The sequence below is a fragment of the Rhinolophus hipposideros genome (assembly GCF_964194185.1).
Source record: "Rhinolophus hipposideros genome assembly, chromosome: 25".
Taxonomy (NCBI): Eukaryota; Metazoa; Chordata; class Mammalia; order Chiroptera; family Rhinolophidae; genus Rhinolophus; species Rhinolophus hipposideros.
Genome location: NC_138071.1, coordinates 14,254,774 through 14,275,017, shown reverse-complemented (window position 1 = coordinate 14,275,017; position 20,244 = coordinate 14,254,774). Strand labels below are relative to the sequence as shown.

The window sequence follows — 20,244 nt, the reverse complement described above, 5'->3', positions numbered from 1 at the left end:
TAACTGATAAGAGTCCTTCAGGCAGTGGTTTTGGTTGGAGTCCAGACTGATTATTTCATGACCAGCTAGAGAAATTCGCGAAGGTTCCTGTGACAAATCGAGAAATTTTTTAAGGAGTAATTTAGAGGGTGGGGGGGAGAGAGGAAATGAGCCCAGTGTTCTGGACAACTAATCACTGGGGAGAGGGGGAAACGTGTAGGGAGTGGTAGCGTGTGAAAAGCAGTTAAAAAGTCCTGTCTCTTGCTTCTCTCTCCCTCACCCCCATCCCCCCACCATTTCCCCCTGTTGCAGGGTTTTGTTTATATAACTCAAGTTGTTTGGCTAGATTCTTCAGGTGAATTCCTTCTTTCTTCTTTTTATTTGTTACTGTTTTGATTGGACATTTTACCTCTGTGTAGAGATCGATGATTGTTGTTAAATACTCAGTTATGGAATTTGCTAAAGTTTTAAACAAGTAGTTTTTGCATTTGGTTTGGAAGTGGGGGATGGGAGGGAAGTTGACTGGGCAAGAGATTTTCTTTTTATAATCTTTTCAGGAATAAGAAGGTGTTTTTCTCCTTTCTCAGGAAACTTGGCTGGAAATTAGGAACAGTAGATAAACTTCTAAGTTTAGGGCTTGAAGTTTAGAATTTGGGGGAGGTAGAAGTGAGGATTAGAGAGAGGAGCAAGTAATAAAGTATATATTACGTACCAAACATATATCCAGGCACAAGTGAAATGGACTCTTTATGAACTGTTTGTGGCTCTGATTGAGTTTTGTAAACGTGTGAATGATACCAGTAATGTTGGCTTTTCATAAGGTTGCAGGAAAACTTGTAACTATGGCTGTGTGTACATTTCACACAAAGCAGTTTCGGGTTTTATTTTTGTTTAGAAACTAGGAAATGACATGGTGGCAGAATCTGAGTTATTTTTATCTTGAATTGAGAGTTACTGTCACACCTAATGCAAATTTCTACCTAATGTTTAATTAGGATGGGGGTGGGCAAGAGAATGCCAGCTGTTTTTGATCAATGTCAGATTCTCAAATTATACACATACATATTTTTAGATTGAGGATAAAGGGTGAGGCCTAACTTGACCTGATGCCTTTTCCATACAGTGCCTTTTGTTCATTTAGTAGTTGTGGCATCTAGAATGATTACCGCATTTAGGAGTCGGGTGTGGGGGGTGGAGAGGGAGAGGAAAACAGACAAAGAACAGCAGGGTGTCTTTCTTTTTTTCTTCCCCTAAGTGGCTTATTTCATAGCTTATTTTTAGTAGAAGATGAAGAAAGGCAAAGATGCTTTGGCCTTCTGTTCTTTCCCCATCTTCCTCCTTTCTGACAAAAGAAAGCAGAGGCGCTTTAAAAATCATAGATCTCTGAGATATGAGATAGGAGGACACCAGTCTCACGATTTAACAGGCACAGGTTATCTTTGTTTCGTGTTTGTTATTTTCTGGGCTAACGTAGTTTGGAAGTTAACATTTTTGTGTTTCCTTTTGTGTGTGCATGTGTGTTGTGTGGGTGAGAGATTTTTGTGGCCTCCTTTTTCTGTTGAATTCACACTGGTAGGCCCAAATGGAGCCAACAATTTTTAAGCAACGTATATTTAGCAAAACATTTAAGTAAAAATTTCCCAACCCACTACTAAAATGAGTACAATTGTGTGAGAGGGCTGGGGGTTGAAAATGAAAGATGGTGGAGAGGAAGTAGAAAAGGTCTGAAGGAATGTACTTGCTTTTTGCCCCTCAGTGCCCCTTGATGATTTGTTTGGTGTGGAGGCTGATAGCTAGTTTCATTGCAATCTCCTGTTTCAGCCCATTTTTGGATGTCTCCTGAGCATAATTATGCCACCACGATTTACAGCCTGGTAGGGAACCTATATAGCAGGAAACCTATAGCAGGAAAGTAGCGGTGTGGGGGTAGGGAGAGAAGAGGATGAGTAACTAATGGGCCACTGCCTTCTACCACCTTGATAGGTTCTCTGGTTGTTGTTTGGAGTCGGTGATATTTCTTTTGTGGCAGGTTGGTAGGAGGAGAGCTGACTCCAAGTTATGCAGGGAATGAGTGTTTTGCACCAATGCACTTAATAATCTGCTGGGCGATTATGTTCTGAAACTCTGACTCATTCATTGTTTCTCTTCTGATCCTTCTGCTGAGGGTTGTGCAAACCTCTCCAGGAGCCCAGAAACTGATGTACATGACTTTTGGGCCCTGTAGGAATGTGTCCCAATCAGGAAGCTTGCAGTTAGCCCAAATCCCGTGGAATGGTGGTGAATAGTGTGGCCGTTTGTCTGTCGAGTAGTCAGGTCGCTGGCTGATACGGTGCTGTTTCCAGCCTGGCAACCTTTGAGGTTTCCATCTCAAACCGGGCTTATTATTTAGATTGTCTGAGAACTGGGACTCTGCTGACCTTAAAGCGTGATTTGCCCTAAAGGAATATCGGTTTAAGTCCTCCCTGGTGGAGGAACAAACAGCTCAGATTACACGGGTTTCCTTGTTGGTGGGGGTTACTCGTCTCACCCTGTTGCACAGCCTGGTGATCCTTTTATCTGTGAACCAGTGGCCCCTGCTGAAGGCTGGAGCTGCTTGTTTTGGAAAAGCGTATGCAGGCAAAAGGCCTCAGGCACAGCTCCTCACAACTCATTGGCTGCTCTGTTACTACCCGGAAAAGGAGGAGGGGCGGAGCTACCGAACAGCTGATGGAGTGTGTGGCCAGAACGTGTTTATATACAAAAGAAGTAGGGGCTGGGGAGGCTTTGTGAGTGGTGTTACAGGATCAAGTGTGTTTTCCCGGGGTAAAAGGAGGACAGGAAAACCTGACCAGTTAGAGTGCAAGAAATTTTAAGTTAAATCATAAAAGTGGATCTGATAAGTAATGGGGACTTTGCCTACTCTCTGTGTCAGTGGTGTGAGATTTTGAAACTTATTTTATCGTACCAAGAGTTTTCAAAGATTCCCTTTTTCAGAGGCCGTGTCCTAACTTAAAACAGGATATGTTGCGATTTTAAGTGTACTTAACTGACTCATGAAGGGATTCAGAAGTGTGGTAGAAGAAATGGAAGCTTCCTCCACAAAAGCCTTAAGAGTGGTAGGAAAGGCCAGTGACTTACACCTTCTCATGAACAGCATTAGTGAATTTTACAAAATTCTGGGTATCTGCCTAAGGGTTTCAGAAGCTTTCAATAACAGTTCATCCCCTCAGACGTTTGATTTTGTGCCAGGCATGGTGTTAGGTGCTGGGGGTTTTATAGTGAAAACTGTAGTGTGGGTAGTCAGGATGCTTATATAACTAGTCAAACAGTTTTTCTTAAAAATCAAACGACGGGCTGTTGATAGCAGGTCAGCACGGTATCACCTTCTGTAATAACTTTTTAATCGTTATTTTTTGTAATAACTTTATCATTGTATTTTCGGAATTGACTTTTCAAGGAATAGGAAGGTTAAAATGTGAATTTTATGTGATGGTATGGATGGGAATCTGTGTTCCTGTAATTTAAAAGATGTTAAACAATGGAAATAAACATTAAAATGTGTAGCCATTTGTCTTTGAAACCAACTTTAGTATTTTGCTATTAATCAGTAGTCATTCTATCCCTAAGTTATTAATCTTTGTTACTCTGATTTGTGCTCAAAGTGTAGACAATTATGTAATGTTTTAACCAGCTCCGGTGTCAGTTGGGAACCTGTATTTTGCCTTTTATTTCCGGTGGCCTGTGTTTTAGGAGCTGATGAGGTGGAAGGTGGAACAGTTTAATGGTCTTCAAGCTAAAAGTTACAGCTTTGGCAACTCCCAGTGTTCTGAATTTATCTTCTCTGCCTAGATTTTGGTGACAAATATAACATACTAGTACTTATTTTGGTTAAGCAGGAACCTACATGAGTAAGCATTCACAGCTTCAGGACATCTGATTCCTGCAGTGCAGTTCTAGTAAATTATACGCAAGCCTAAAAATTCAGCTTAGCACAATTTCCCCAGTACCTTGATCTGCATTTATGTATAGTATATATAATTTAGTATCTTGTTCAGTCTTAACAGATTTATTGGTTCCAAGACTCATTGGATTTTTAGGCATGCAATTCAGACCTGCAAAAAGCACTTTAGATTGCAGTAGCTTTTCCACTGTAGACCACAGTGCACATTTTAGTAAAATAATGAGAAAACGTAGTTGGATTATACAAATACTAAGATAATTGAGGGAAATGAAGGTTACAGAAAGAAAGAAAACAGTCACCCATAATCCTATCCTTTAAATAGTGATTCTCAAATTTTAGGGTCATCTTAATTATCTGGAGGGTTTGCTAAAACAGGTTGCTGGGTCCCACCGCTGGAGTTGTCCATTCAATAGGTCTGGAGTAGGGCCTGAGAACTTGCATTTCTAACAAGTTCCCTGGTGATGATGATGCTTTTGCCCAGGGACCACAGTTTAATAACCATTGTCCTGGAAGGTCCTTTTTCTTATCAGTCCTTTTTTTCTCCCAGGATATATTATTTTCAACCTGTTGATTATGCTCTATGTGCCTTGTTTTTGCTTAGTATTTTTGCAACCATCTTTCACAGTTAAAAATACCAGACATAATGCATAGCTGATATAATATGCCATTCCATGTCCTGCCATCGGTTTAATTCTTTGCCATTTTTCTGTGATAAGATTGAAGTTAACCTCTTAGGCATAAGACTTTCCCTGTATTTTTGGATTATTTCTATTTTCTGAAAATAGGATTCTAGATCTAAGATAGTAAACATTTGAATTAAAATATTTAATTAAAAACTTTGGGGCCAGCACTCATTGGGTTTTCATTTTGTTCTGTTTTTTTCTTGGTGTCAATTCAGCGCTGAAGTCAGTCAGCCTGGCATAGTGATGAAAGATGCGTTCTGATCTCTCTGTTTAAACTTTATGTTTTTTGTGATAATGGTAATCCTCAAATTAGGGATACTTTTGTATCCTTTAGGAAGGGATACTTTAGGAAGGGATACTTCCTAAAGTGCCTACTGTGAGGTGGTGGGTTAAATGTATTACATTCATGAGCAGATAGATATGACTGGCCAGAGTTGTAGAATTAGTTTTGATATCTTGAATTTTTTTCCTTTTTTTTTATTGAGGTATAATTGGTATAAATAACTGTGCATATTTATATTTGATAAGTTTTGCTAGTATTACCCATGAAGCCTATCATCACAATCAAGATAGTGAACATATCCATCTTCCATAAAAGTTTCCTGTGCCCCTAGGTAGTCTTTCTCTGCCTCCCCCCAACCAGTGATCTGATTTCTGTCACTATAATGATTTTGTATTTTCTAGAATTTTCTGTAAATTGAATCATACAGTATGCACTCTTTGTGTGGATTGTTTCACTATAGTTTGAGATTAACCCATCTTGTTACTATGTAGTTATTTCCTTTTTACTGCTGAGTAAGTATTCCATTGTATGGCTGTACTACAATTTGTTTATGCATTCACCTCTTTATGGATATTTGGGTTGTTTCCACTTTGGGGATATTACAAATAAAGCTGTATGGACATACGCTTCTCTCGGGTAAGTATAGAGTAGAATAGCTGAATCATTTGGTAGGTATAGATTTAACTTTTTAACAGCTTGAATTTAATTTTTACTGGTTGGTAGTTATTTCATACACAGATTGTGACCTTAAACTGTTGTTTCAATTGTGTATTTTGAAGGAATCCCATTAAATAGCATGATCCTAAAGCACTAATTTCCAACCTGTCTCTGTCAAAGTTAGTTTTGTAGCTGGTCTTCCCTCTCCCCTATTCAAAATTAGTGAATTAAATTTTCATTGTGAAATATTTTTGTTTTGTGGCTCTTTAGAGTGGGATTTTATAATTAAGGTCACAAATAACTTATGTTTTTGCATTTGCTAGTAAGACTGTATACTTTTTTGAAAAGGTGAGCACACTTTTTGTGGACGGTACTCTTTTCTTGCGTTTTGTAAAGTACTGATGAAAGGTTTTTTTTAACATTAATTTTACTTAGCGTTTCCATTTACCTTTACAGCAGTTTACAAATACTTAAACATAGAACTCTGTTAAGGTCTGAATAGTATCTTCAGTATTCATGTGAACTAAACTCAGAGAGAAGCAATAGCAACTCAGTGGCAGAACAGGAAACAGATTCTCAGAGTTAGGTATCCCTTAGTATGTTTTCCTGGAATCTTTTTTAAAGGTAATTTTTAACAAAATGATGGGGGTTTTTGTTTTGTTATTTTTTGGCATCCTATGTGAGTTATTTGATAGGCTAATTAATAGGCATGCCATAATAAAAAAAAATTACACATTGCTTTGTAATAGTTGGTATTATCTTTTTGAAAAAATTACAAATATTAAAATTTATGTGTAGGTGTTTACATGCATGTTGCTTAAAAAATTAACATCTTATTACTGATACCTGGAACGTTTAGCTGCGCTATCAAGAAACAAGACAACCTGGTTTAAGCAATGATAATTATTCAGTGGGAGACTTTGGTTCAGTCATCAGACAGGAAGGTTGTGCTCATGTGTATCAGTGTATTATTTTCAGATTGCCAAAGTGTAATTCAGGTGCAATGTAGAAACCTTTGAAAACACAGGAAAGTCTGCGTGTACTTTTGAGAGGCTGTTGTTACATTAGTGATTCTCAAGTGGGATATTGGGTTTGAGAAAACTTGTTATATTTTTCTGGGCAAATACTTTGGTTATTGTAGTTGCTTTCTCTGTACTTTGCCACTTGCTTGGGAAAGGTGACTGGTTGTTTGCAGGCTGATGCTTATGGTGGTACCTGCCTTAACTGGCAGGAGCCAAATCTTCAAGAGCCAGGTGGTGGAAATCCCTACAGGGCAACTATATGCACAAGTGAGGGATGAAGGATCCTGTTTGTCTTCCTCTGTTTCTAGGTGTCTGGGGCATTAGGTAGGCAGTTTGAATAGGTACTACTGAGCTTTTGACCCGGCCTTGCAAAGAAGTCAGGGAGGTGTAAGAAACCCATGTGAAGGGGAGAGGCTTGGCTGGACTTTGTCATCTTTAGGAAGAGAGGCATGGCTGGGTCAACAGTCTTTGGGCTCACGAAACGTGCTTAGGCTATAGCACTTGTAGGAACCGTATTTGGGGATTTAGAATATTCTTTATTGGTTGGGAATGGAATCTTTGTCTTTTGTTAAACTTCCTGATTTCTAACTTTAAACCTCTTTTTTTTGGGGGGGGGCATTACGTATACAAGTAAGAGACATTCCTACATTTGAAATTGTTATTGATGTTGCAAGTTATGCATTTTCTTTTCAGTGTTAGGCAAAATGTTTCTTTTCCCATGTATCATGTTTTTATCATATATACTTTTCAAGGTTCCTTGGATTATAAAATTTTAGTTGAGGCAATGTAAATAGAAAATTAGATAGAGTGTGGTGGTTCTGTTACCTCAGAAGCAATTGGGTTACTACTCAGTTTAGTGAAAATAAATTTAGTTGTTTTGTCCAAATGATTTCAGTATAATTTTGGTTATCTGGACATTGCTCTCAAACAGTTGACTTTATATTGCATAGACAGTTTCTGAAAGGTTGATGAATTTGAAAATTCAAAAGTTCAGGTAAACATTTCCGTTGTAGTGTCTATCTGTAGAAGGTTGATTTGGTTAGAATCTTGTCCGTAAAAGACTACCAGGTGATTGGATATATTGTTTTATGGTCTTATGGACTACTGAATGTTTAGGACCTTTTTGCTAATTGTTTATCTAACTCTGTTACTAAATTAGCAAATCTCTTTGGCAACAAAGCTTGAAACTACATAACCCTTTTTGTTTCGATCCAAAGGAAAGAAACTGGATTTTGGGTTTTTTTCATTAACAAATGGTTTGTTGGCTTTTAGGGTCCCACAGCTGTGAACTGGTTCGGAGTCCCGCCTTACCCACCAGGTATACGTTCTAAGACTCCCACTGGATGCCTGGAACCATGAATACTATCAAACCCTACATATCCTATGATTTTGCCTGTACGTACATACACTTTCCCACTTCTCTTTGGCATGTCCGAATTGCCAGCATCACTCCTCTAGTGCTTTGGGGCTGTTATTAAATAAAATAAGGGTTACTTAAACACAATCACTGACATACCTCGACAGTCGACCTGATAACCAAGATGGCTACTAAATGACTAAAGGGCAGGTTGTGTATACAGCGTGGATACACTGGACAGAGGCATGATTCACATCCAGGGCGGGATGGAGCCAGACTACGGGAAATGTCTTCCCGCTCTTGGAATACCATGCGACTTAAAATGTATGAATTGTTTATTTCTGGAATTTTCCATTTACTATATTTGGACTGTGGTTGACCGTGAGTAACTGAAACCACAGAAAGGGAAACCCGTGGATAAGGGGGGACTACTGTACTTGGTCAGATCACTAACCCGAACTAAGGCTCCTATAGTGAAATCAGCCCCTGAGGTAAATCTTGGGCGTTTTGGATTTTTATTACAAATTATATTCAAATGGATGAACATAGGAAGGAAATGCATTTTAAATGCAGCATTTTCTGACAAAAGGAGTTTTAGCTCTTAATTGGTGGCTGATCTGTGTTGCTTCAGAATATATTTAAATAAGTATATTAAATGTAGAACATAATACATGTTTGATAACAGAATCATCAATCTTGGCAACACAATTTGACATTATTAGTGTCTGCTAATTCATCCAATTCATCATAGCCACCATATTGATAATGAATAAAGAAAACCTGTATTTTGTTTCTCTCTTCATTTGTATCCTTAGAGATTAAAAACAAAAAAAACTTTCTATTCAGATTTGTTTTATGGGTGTAAGAAGGAAAGGAAGTAGACCTTTGCATGTGTTCTTTAGTCTAATTATCTGGATTGCTGCCCATTTTTCCTAGCAGTAAAGAAAGACAGTTCTTGAATGCTGCCTTTGATTATCAAATAACATATATTGGCATATACCTGGATTGAGTCATTCATGCTCGCGTGAACACAGTTGCTTTTATATTTTCTTTCTATAGGTTTTTAGGTTAGAATAGTTAGGTACCAGATTCTTTCTGTCTTTGATTAATTAATGTGGCTTTTCCTTTATTTGAGATTTAGCTAAGAGTTTTAGAGCATGTAAAACATAATACATCTGGAAGACTACTGGTGGCTCATAAAGACTATAATATCATTTCATATAGTTCAACCTATATGTCTGTTTTCTGTTAGTGTTGCTAGCTTATATTTTGACTAATTTCTAGGAGGTGAGCAAGACAGTTAAATTCACTGGCAGGAAAGTACATAAATATACCCTTAAAAGAGAAGATATTTCCAGATCCTTTACAGTGTCTTCCATTCACGCTTAATTAAAAGTAGTAGGGAAGCCAGATCCTTTTATCTAGAAGTTTGAAAATCAGAGCATACTTGACCTGTTTCTCTTTGTGCAGCGTGGCAGTTATTTATCAAACTCGAACTTACTTCTGCTAAAAATGTTTAGTTACTACTTTGCTATGTATCCTCTGAATGTAAACATAGGCTGTGCCTTAGATTAGCTTGAACTTTGTTCAATGAAGTCAGGCACAGTGGGAATTGGGCACCTGAATTTTGTGTTCCTACACTTTCAAGGTTCTGGTCTCTCCTTGCCTCCAAAGAATTTGTTTTTTCTAAGCTAGTATTATTCAATCTGGTGAGTGTTTCTGAGACTCAGAAGCTGCTATTTTCTTTAAGTCCTCTAGGTAGGAAGTCAAGAGGCCTCTATCACCCAGCATGCTCCTGTGCTATTCAGACAGGTTAAATTAGAGGAGTTCCCTGTCCCTAGGGGATCATGTTCCCAGGATTAAGGTTTGGCCCCTTTGCATCCTGTAATTCAAAGAACGACTACCGAAATACCATGTCTACTTGTGCTTATTCTCCAATTTTTACGGTGACCTGGGAATAAAATGAATATATATGTAGTATATAATAAATATATAAATATGTATAATATATATATATACTCAAGCCTTTGAAAAGGATTATCTTAATTGACAAAGATACATATCTTTCTATTTAATGGGCAATAGAATTAGAAATTCTTTTTCTTTTTTAGGGGAACAGGACTTTATTGGGGAACAGTGTGTACTTTCAGAACTTTTTTCCAAGTCAAATTGTTGTCCTGTCAATCTTATTTGTGGAAGGTGTGGTTCAGCTTCAAGTTGTTGTCCTTTCAGTCTTAGTTGTGGAGGGCGCAGCTCAGCTCCAGGTCCAGTTGCCGTTGCTAGTTGCGGGGGCAGAACCCACCATCCCTTGTGGGAGTTGAACCAGCAACCTTGTTGAGAGAACACGCTCCAACCAACTGAGCATTCCGGGAGATCAGTGGCAGCTCAGCTCAAAGTGCCGTGTTCAATTTTAGTTGCAGGAGGCGCTGCCCACCACCCCTTGCAGGACTCGAGGAGTTGAACTGGCAACCTTGTGGTTGAGAGCCCACTGGCCCATGTGGGAATCGAACCGGCAGCCTTTGGAGTTAGGAGCACGGAGCTCCAACCGCCTGAGCCACTGGGCCGGCCAAAATTCTTTATTTTTTTTTAAAAATTTGCCCCCTTTCTTCTGCCTCTCCACCAACTCCGGTTCAAGCCGTTGTTTCTCAGTCTAGTTGTGTAGGACACAGCTCCCTCGTCCATGTGGGAATCGAGCCGGTGACCTTGGCATTAGGAGCACGGCGCTTCAACCACCTGAGCCACTGAGACGGCCCTTTAAACTTTTTTATTTATTTTAAGTGTGTTTTTCCAGGACCCATCAGCTCCAAGTCAAGTAGTTGTTTCAATCTAGTTGTGGAGGGCGCAGCTCACAGAGGCCCATGTGGGGATCGAACTGGCGGCCTTGTTGTTAGGAGCACCGCGCTCTAACCAACTGAGCTAATGGGCCTCCTCAGAAATTCTTTATTTTGTGGAATAAGAAAATAGTGTATGACTCGTGTGCTTTTAAATTGGAGCTTACTACTCATTTGAATGAATTAGATAAAACGTAATGATTTTAGTAGTCTGTTTTCTCAAGTGTCATTTTTTTCGTTTTGTCAGTTCTGATGAAATCCTGATGACATTTTCTTATGTAAAGTTAAATTTTGGGAGGTATTACACTTACATATATTTTAGTGTGTTTCTCTACTTGGAGAAAACCTGGAATGCAAATAATAATACTGTAAAGCAGCAATTGCTTTCTGAATACAGGGGCTGTTTGGGTTGAAATTAATTGTATTCTTTCTGGGCAATATAGTTTGTGGCCTTAAGTAACAGTTTGAGGAACACAGATGCTTCACTGTACTGCTTCAGATTAAGAGAGTAAACTCTGGTATTTTGTTTTTACTATCGATGGAAAAAATACAAGCCAAAGTTGAAAGAAGGAATCTGCTTTTCATCTGTGACTTACGAAATCAGTTTTACTACTTAGTAATCATATTTGTTACGTGAAAAATTAAAACAGTATAGCCTAATGCCTCAGTTAATTCTGTTTATGAATGTAAGAGTCAAAGGAAAAAATGAAAATGACTTAGTAGGTTTTAATGTAAATGTCCTGGTATCTTTTTACAACAGTAGATTAGATGACATTGCATTTTGTATTCTTGGGGTGTCGGAACTGTATGCACCCTGTCAATTTAAAAACTAAAATAAGGCCTGTAAGAGTACCTGATTGATAGAAGCTTTTATCAGGCTAAAACGGCAGCATGCTGTTCCTTTCAAAAATTTATGTGTTTAATTACCTAAATTATATTTTGTTTTTTAAAAGGTAAATTAGGGAATGGAAGTATAATTGAGTCAAAGAATAGGCCCAGAGCCAGGATAGGATCCCATCAGTCTGAAACAGTTAAGTATTTAAGCATTTAAATATTTTACCTTTATGTCTTTTAATATTCTCCAGATACTTTAAATTCATATTTTGCAAAAAATTTGGGTGCCAACATTTTTATTGATATTTAAGCTCTGAGTACCTATAGTGGATCAATTTTGCTTCGTGTTATAGTAACTTAAATTATTAGTCTCGACACAGCTAAGGATTTATAAAAACTAGATGCTTAAATTTTTAAAAGTTGGGATGAAAAATCTTGGGATATAAGCAGCCCTTCTCATTTTGTACTGTTTTTGCCTTAATGTTTTTCGAGCTTTTGACTTTTTAGATAAACTTCTTATTTTAGATACACAGAAAAGTTGCAGTGATAGTATAGAGATGACCTCTGTGTTACCATTTTATTATTACCATGGGACATTTGTCAAAACTAAGAAACCAACATTGGTACACTGTTGTAACCTAAACTTCCAAGCTTTGTTCAGATTTCACCAGTTTTTCCATGAGGCTTCTTTTTTGTTCCAGGATTCAATCCAGGATACCATAATACGTAAAGTGGTATTCTCCTTAGCATTCCCTAGTCTGTGACCGTTTCTCACTCGTTGTACATGACGTTGGCAGTTTTGGAGTACTGGAGTACAGTTTTGGAGAATTTTTTGGAGTGGTCCTCAATTTCAGTTCATGTGACTTTCCCTCTCACGATTAGCTCTTATAATTGTGAGGTATTAAAATTTGGCAGAATTCATTGTGGGTTTTTGGAAAGAATACCACAGAAGCCCTCATGACATCACGGTTATGTTAACCTTGATCCACGTGGTTAAGGTAGTGCTTGCTACGTTTCTCCACTGTAAAGTTACTGATTTTCCCTCTGTATTCTATTCTTTGGTAGCTTGTCACTAAGTGTAGCTAACACTCAAAGGGACCAGAGGAATTAGGCTCCACTTCCTGGAGGGAATAATTGTTTTTAACCATTGATTGTAAGGTATCATCAGTGCATTAATCTTAGTTATTAGTGGCTTTTGTACAGAAGTTACATTTGATTTTGAATTAAGTGTAAATTGGTACTGTCTCTTTGGAAATAAAATGGGATGTAAATATCTGAGGATGTGGTCTAATAACACAGATTTGGTGGATTTGTTTAGCAATTTCCATGGCAAATTTTACTTTTCTACATTTGGCTGTTTTCAGATCTATAATATTTATATGTGGAAATGAATATAAGCATGATGAATGGCAAAGCTGTTAGGTAAGAGCTTCATAATAACTCTTGCCGGCCTGGTGGCTCAGGTGGTTGGAGTGTCGTGCTCCTAATGCTGAGGTCCCTGGTTCGAATCACACACGGGCCAGTGAACTGCGCCCTCTACAGCGAAGATTGTGAACAACAGCTCTCCCTGGAGCTGGGCTGCGGTGCTGTGTGCTGCCACCAGCTACTTACTGTGTGCTGCTGTGAGTGGCCGGCAACCTGCGTGGGCAGCCGTGAGGCTGGCAGGGAGTGAGAGCTGTTGTCAGTGGCCTACTGACTGCCTCAGCCGAGGGGAGCGCAAGGCTCATAATACTAGCATGGGCCAGGGAGCTGTGTCCTACACAACTAGACTGAGAAACAACGGCTTGAACTGGAGTGGGGGAGGGAGGTGGAAGAAGGGATGGGGGAAAGAGCCTAACTGAAGGAATTCTATAATCTTAAAGAGTTTTAAACCAGAATGAGATTGAGAACTTGGTTAGGTAGTGCTAATGCTATTAACGTTTTCTTCTTGTTATAACTACAGAAAGTCCTGGAATAATATCATTTTGTCATAATATTGATGAGACACGATGGGAACTTAACTCATTGATAAGAGTTAGTCTGTGGTAGGTAAAATGTGTCATTTTGCTCAAAGTCACAGAACCTATCTACTGTGTGAAGTGAATACTTAGACTGTAGTTATAAAATTAACTGGTAAGAGAAGAATATATTCGTATCAGCTGCTAATTCTAGCAAAGGACCATTAATTTGGCCCATAGAAACATTTTATTCTATCTTAAAGCAATGTATTTTTCACCATTTGGATACCTATTTTTTTTTTTTAGCAGTTCTATTTGTAATTTCAGCGAAAATCTTGATATAATTGTATTTGGCAGTTTTAACCAGAAATTCAATTATTATAGGAAGGATTAACTGTAGAACGTCACTTTTTCTTGACTTAAGAATTTTCTAAGCAATTGAAACTTAGTCCTTGAAATGAGAAAACTTGTTTACTTTGACAGTTTTGGTATATTTTTATTTTGTCTGGTGTTTCTCCCATTTTCTCCTTTCTACAATAACACTGATTTTCATATGCTGAAAGTCTTAAAGTATAAACAATACATTGTTTTCTTGAGCAGAGTATATTTATAGCTGAGGCCATTTGGTAAGTGACCTCTGGAAAAGTAACAGTGAGATATTAAAATTGAGCCTAACCCATTTGGTCTAGGTTAAAAAGTTAAGCCAACGTTTTGATCTCTCGGGGGCTTCCTTGAAAATAGTGAGGAAGAAAGGTAGAAATTGAATATTAACGGGGAATATCTCACTAGTTATAAATATAGTGGTAATAAATTCTTTAAGGTAGTAGAGGACAGTTCAGAATTTAGATGTCAACTCAAGGGGAGACCTGTGTTTTCGTGTGGCATATAAGTCAGAAGTGTTTGTAACCAGCTGTTTATTGGTTTAGTAACGCTGGTGGTGCATTTTTAGACCTTTGGCCTTTGCCAGCATCTGGACGTCATGTAAGTGCTAAGAGTCAGTAGTGTGACAGGGTCATCTTACTGGCTTGATGACTCTTGGCAGGTGTTCAGCTAGTTCTTTGGTAACCTCTATTTCCTTTGCTCACTTTTTAAAGTTTGAGTGCCCTAGTGGGCCTTTTTAATTTTTTTTAATCAAGATTATTTTTATAGAGCAGTTTTAGCTTCACAGCAAAATTGAGGGGAAGGTACCTAGATTTCCCATATCCTTCTGCCCCACGACTCATGAAGAGCCTCTCCCATTATCACATCCCCACCAGAGTGATGCATTTGTTGATGAACTTCCATCGACACGTCATTGTCACCCAAAGTAGTTTACAGTAGTGTTCACTCGTGCTGTTGTACATCCTTTGGGCTTGGACCTGTGTATAATGACATGCATCCATCACTGTGGTGTCATACAGAGTACTTAACACTGCCCTGAAAATCCTCTGTGCTCCGCCTATTTGTTCCCCCCACCCCATCCCCTGGCAACCACTGGTCTTTTTACTGTCTCCATAGTAGTTTTGCCCTGTCCAGAATGTCATATAGTTGGAATCATACAGTATATAGTCTTTTCAGATTGGCTTTGTTCACTTAGTATTATTCATTTAAAGTTCCTTCGTGTCTTTTCATGGCTTGATAACTCATTTCTTTTTAGGCCCGAATAATATTCCATTGTCTGGATATACCAGTTTATTTATCTCCCCCCCCCCCTTCCTTCTCTCCCCCATGACCTCCTGCTGCTCACGGCAGCCCAGCTCCAGGTAGTGCCTTTGTTCACAGTCTTAGCTGTAGAAGGCGCAGCTCACTGGCCCATGTCGGAATCAAACCTGCGACCTCAGCGTTAAGAACATAGCGCTCTAGCCACCTGAACCACCAGGCCGGCCCCAGTTTATTTATCCATTCACCTCAGTGGACCACTTTTAGCAACTAGAGTTAATATATATTTTTTAAGTATATATTTTTTCAGTTACAATTATTTTATATTAGTTTTATTTTATATTAGTATTATTTTGTATTAGTTTCAGGTGTACAGTATAGTGGTTAGACATTTATATAATTTATGTAGTGATCCCCCCAATTAATCTAGTACCTACCTGGCACAGTATATGGTTGTTGCAACATTAATGACTATATTCCCAACGCTGTACTTTACATCCGTGTGACTATTTTATAACTACCAATTTGTAGAGCTAATACTCTTAATGGTTTCTAATTTTTTCAGATTCACTTTTGTATATTCTTCAAAAAATCTTTTAATAGCAAGTAACTAAGTTCTATCCTGCTCGTCCATTTTGTCCTCAATTCTACCTTTATTATCCCCTGATACTCGTTCTGTAATGTGCTACTTCTCATTCTAACATATTTCACATTTATTCTTATAGCGTCTTGCTTTGAGATGTGATGGCCCACTTTTTCTGGATAAAAAACCTGATCTACATAGACTGATCAAAAGTACTGAGATGATAGAGTAAATCCGTCTAGTGATGGGTCTGGCGCCAACTAGGCTTTCTCATGCTTTTGTCCTTATAACACACATTTGACTTTGCCCATGAAGTAGGTGCTCAGGAAGCACCTGTTGAATGAATTATGATAAATATAAATAATATACCACAGGGTTTTCACCAAGTCCAGTTTTAGACTAAACTGTGGCACCTGTGTAGAAACAATATGGAAATCATGCTAGAGAGAGGCAGATCTTCCTCAAATGATGGGAACTTCAGTTCTTTTATGTGCAGATGTCATTTCATGTAATGTTTATTTGTGTTCTGAAATTGTCCTTAATGCTGATATAAACATTAGTTTGTTAAGTGCCATTTTCAGATGATTTGTGTTTTAAGATTCTTTGATTCCTGGTTTTATTTAAAATCAAAGGAAATCACTAAGATTGTGGATTGGGGGAAGAAACAGTTGACACTTCTGTAACTTTACTTATATTATAAAATACTGTGTTTCCCCAAAAATAAGACCTAACCGGAAAAATAAGCTCTGGCGTGATTTTTCAGGATGACATCCCCTGAACATAAACCCTAGTGCGTCTTTTGGAGCAAACTTGATATAAGACCTGGTCTTATTTTCAGGGAAACATGGTAGAATAGCTTAAAGCTTGTTAATACTCTTGTGAAGTGTCTCAAATTCCTTTTACAAATTACTGGTTCTAAAGGTGGCCTTTATTATAACTTCAGATTTGATACTGTCAGCTCCTTGGGTCTGCTCAGAACTTCATTGAGGATCTTTATTTTGTGTGTATTTTTACCTTTCACCTGTACTCTGTGGCAAGTAGTTTGTATGTAAGAAATGCTTTAACAGCTCACAACTATAAAAAAAAATATATGTGGCCTGTTTTTAGTTACTTGAACTAATGGTGAAAATAACCAGACATTTAAACTTTCATTATACAGGTGCAAACCTCAAGGTTTAGTGATATATTTAGGCTGCATGTACACATAAGTGTATCTTTTTTCTGTGTGTGTGCATGCATGGACTGTTAGGGAGGAACAAATTTTTGCTCCTTAGATTATTGGTAAGTTCTTTAATCATTTGAACCCTCTTAACACAGAACTTCGACAGTGTTACATGCAGACCCCTGAGAATCCCTGAGACACTTTGAAGGGAGACCATAAGGTCAAAACTTGTTTCCTAGTTACATTCTTTTTTTTGGTCTTTTTTGCTGTATTAACATTTGTACTAATGGTGCAAAACCAACGGTGGAAAAAACTACTGATACCTTACCATACCAAAACTGTATTAGTAGTCATTGTATTCCTTACCACCACACACTTACAGTTTAAAAAAAGGCAGTTTCACTTAAGCATACCCTTGATAAGGAGTAAAAATGATAAATTTTGACTCTTGTGGACATGTTTCTTTAATACTCTGTGTAATGAAATGGGAAGCACCTTTCCTGCATATTAAAGTATGGTAGTAGTTTCGAGAAAAAGCACTTACGTGATTTTGAGTTGCCAGCTGAACTAGCTGCTTTTTTATGCAACACCATTTGTAGTTGAAAGTAAGTCTGACAAACTATAGTTACAGGCTTGGATGTTTGGCAGACATTTTCTCAAAACGAACATAGTGAGTCCATCACTTCAAGGAAAACTGATAGTATATGTTGCCAATGAAAATACAAAGCAAAAATTAGAATTTTGGAAAATTTGTAACTGTTATCATGTGCTTGACAGCTGCGTAATACAGACATTTCTGGTGAGATCAGTGGTGCTATTGAAAACAATTTTTTAATATTGTGCGATGGAATGTGTGAACATTTGGAAGATCTATATATGCTCACTTCTATTAAGCTAGATAGTAAAGAGATTTGCTAAATTGTTTTTGTTTCAGAGATGAGTTATTTTCCCAACAATGATATTTGTTAACATGTACAAGATTTATTACTTTTCAATGAATTAATGTTTTTAATTCCAAGATATTACCACATAAAAAAGCTTTTTAGGGTTAACCATTTTTAAGTATAAAGGGTCCTGAGGCCACAAAGTGTGAGAACAGTTACTCTAACAAATGTACAGTAGCCCCCCCAACCCTTTTCCATGGTTTCACTTTCCTTGCTTTCAGTCAACCGTGGTCCAAAAATATTAAATGGAAAATTCCAGAGATAAACAATTCACAAGTTTTAAATTGCATGCCGTTCTGAGCATAATGACATCTTGTGTAGTCTCCCTCTGTCCTGCCTCAAATCATCCCTTTGTCCAGCATATCCATGCTGTATATATTACCTGCCCGTTAGTCACGTAGTCATCTCTGTTATCAGATACACTGTTGTGGTATCACAGTGCTTGTGTTCAAGTAGCACTTATTTTACTTAACTTCCCCAAAGTGCAAGAGTAATGATGGCTGGCAATTCGGATATGCCAAAGAGAAGCCGTAAGGTGCTTCCTCTAAATGAAAATGTATGTATAGGAAAAAACCTAGTACATACTGTGTTTCCCCGAAAATAAGACCTAGCCGAACCATCAATTCTAATGTGTCTTTTGGAGCAAAAATTAATCTAAGACCCGGTCTTACATTAAAATAAAACCCGGTCTTATTTTAATTTTTGCTCCAAAAGACGCATTAGAGCTGATGGTCCGGCTAGGTCTTATTTTCACGGAAACGTGGTATATATAGAGTTTGGTACTATCTGTGGTTTCAGGCATCCACTGGGGGAGGCACCTTTGGAACATATCCCCTAAGGATAAGGGGGGACTACTATATATTGGAAGAGAAGTCACATTGTTATAAAGTCTAGGCTGTGCTTCATTTGTACCTAGCAAAGTGTTGGCATAATAAGTAGTAGGTTCCTTAATAAAATATTTGGGTCAGGTTGAATTGACTTATACAATAAACCATGTAAATACACATTTAGCCAAGAAGGAAAACTGGTGTTGTGTGAAGATGTTGTTTTTAATATTAGTAAAGAATATCAGGTTTGCACTATATTGTATAGATTCTAAGACATTTTTCCTGCATCTTAACATCTTTGAAATTGAGATGTCTTACAGTTGGTGGTCACATTTTGATTGTCAGTTTTTTTCTTTCATGTCATGTTATGTTGTAAAACGGTGTATCATTGATGTGCTGAAATAAAGTAGCTCTTCTTTTTGTGTGGAGACTAGGAGGAAGCATATTTGGATAGCAGTTTACTTATTGGGCTGCAGGATGTGCTGCATTAATTGTTATTTTATCAGTCACTGAGTTGACTCTGGGCAGTTGACAGTGGGGACCCATTGTTAGAATATTTCATTCATAAAGCAGTTAATCTTTATTCCAAGTTAGAAGACTAGACTTCAGTGGCTTTTAAAATAAAATGTAAAACTGATATGAATTTATTTTAATATGCAAAGCATTTTATTTTTCCATTTAATCATATTGTTGATGGAAAAATAATGGTAAGTATTAAGTTATTCCCATTTCTGTATACAGCAGGCCTTGGGAGATTTTACAGTATAGCTCTTGGAAGAGAAAGAATAATAGCCAAATTAAAACTTAAAAAAAATTTATTTTAATTAAAAAAAATAAATTTATTAATACTTCACTGAAGCTTGGAATTAAATCAGAAGTTTACTTTTGGCTTCTGTTATTCTGAATCTGCTAACTGTTAATATTATTCTACATGGTATTATGAGGACCTAGGAGGTGCAGATCCTCATTTCTTCATCTTAGAGCTTTTTCTGTTCTCTTGAGTAGGTCTATTTAAAGATAAGTTGTTGGATTCTTTTATTAACTCTGTGCTTCTGTTTAACTCTATAAAAACGAGTAGAACCCCAACGTGGAGCTACAGTGGACCCTTGAACCACATGGGTTTGAACTGCGCGGGGCCAATTATATGTGGAGTTTTTCAATAAATATGTATAGTAGTGTAAATGTATTTTTTCTCTAGCTTTACATATATAACACAAAATATGTATTAATCTACTGTTTATGTTATCAGTAAGGCTGTCACTCAACAGTAGGCTATTAGTAATTGAATGTGGGGGGGAATCAAAAGTTATATGTGGGTTTTTGACTGTTCTGGGGGTCTGCGCCCCAACTCCTTTACTGTTCAAGGGTCAACTGTATAACGATACTAAACAAATATATTACATAAGTACCCTTAAAAATACGTTTAAAAAGAGTACGACCTTGGAAAAATATGGAGTTGAGTCTATCAAGCCTTGAGAAGGCTTCCTGGAGGAAGTGGAATGTCACAGAGGCAGGAGGTAAATACGCAAGAGGGTACCCGTGGGGAGGGGAGGTATCTGTCTGGAGG

General features: G+C 37.7%; 1 protein-coding gene across 1 annotated transcript in view; it reads left to right on the top strand.

Moving 5' to 3' along the window:
• Positions 1–20,244, top strand: part of UBE2H (ubiquitin conjugating enzyme E2 H) — a 96,506-nt gene that overhangs the window by 1,425 nt on the left and 74,837 nt on the right. The gene's annotated exons all lie outside the window — the stretch shown is intronic.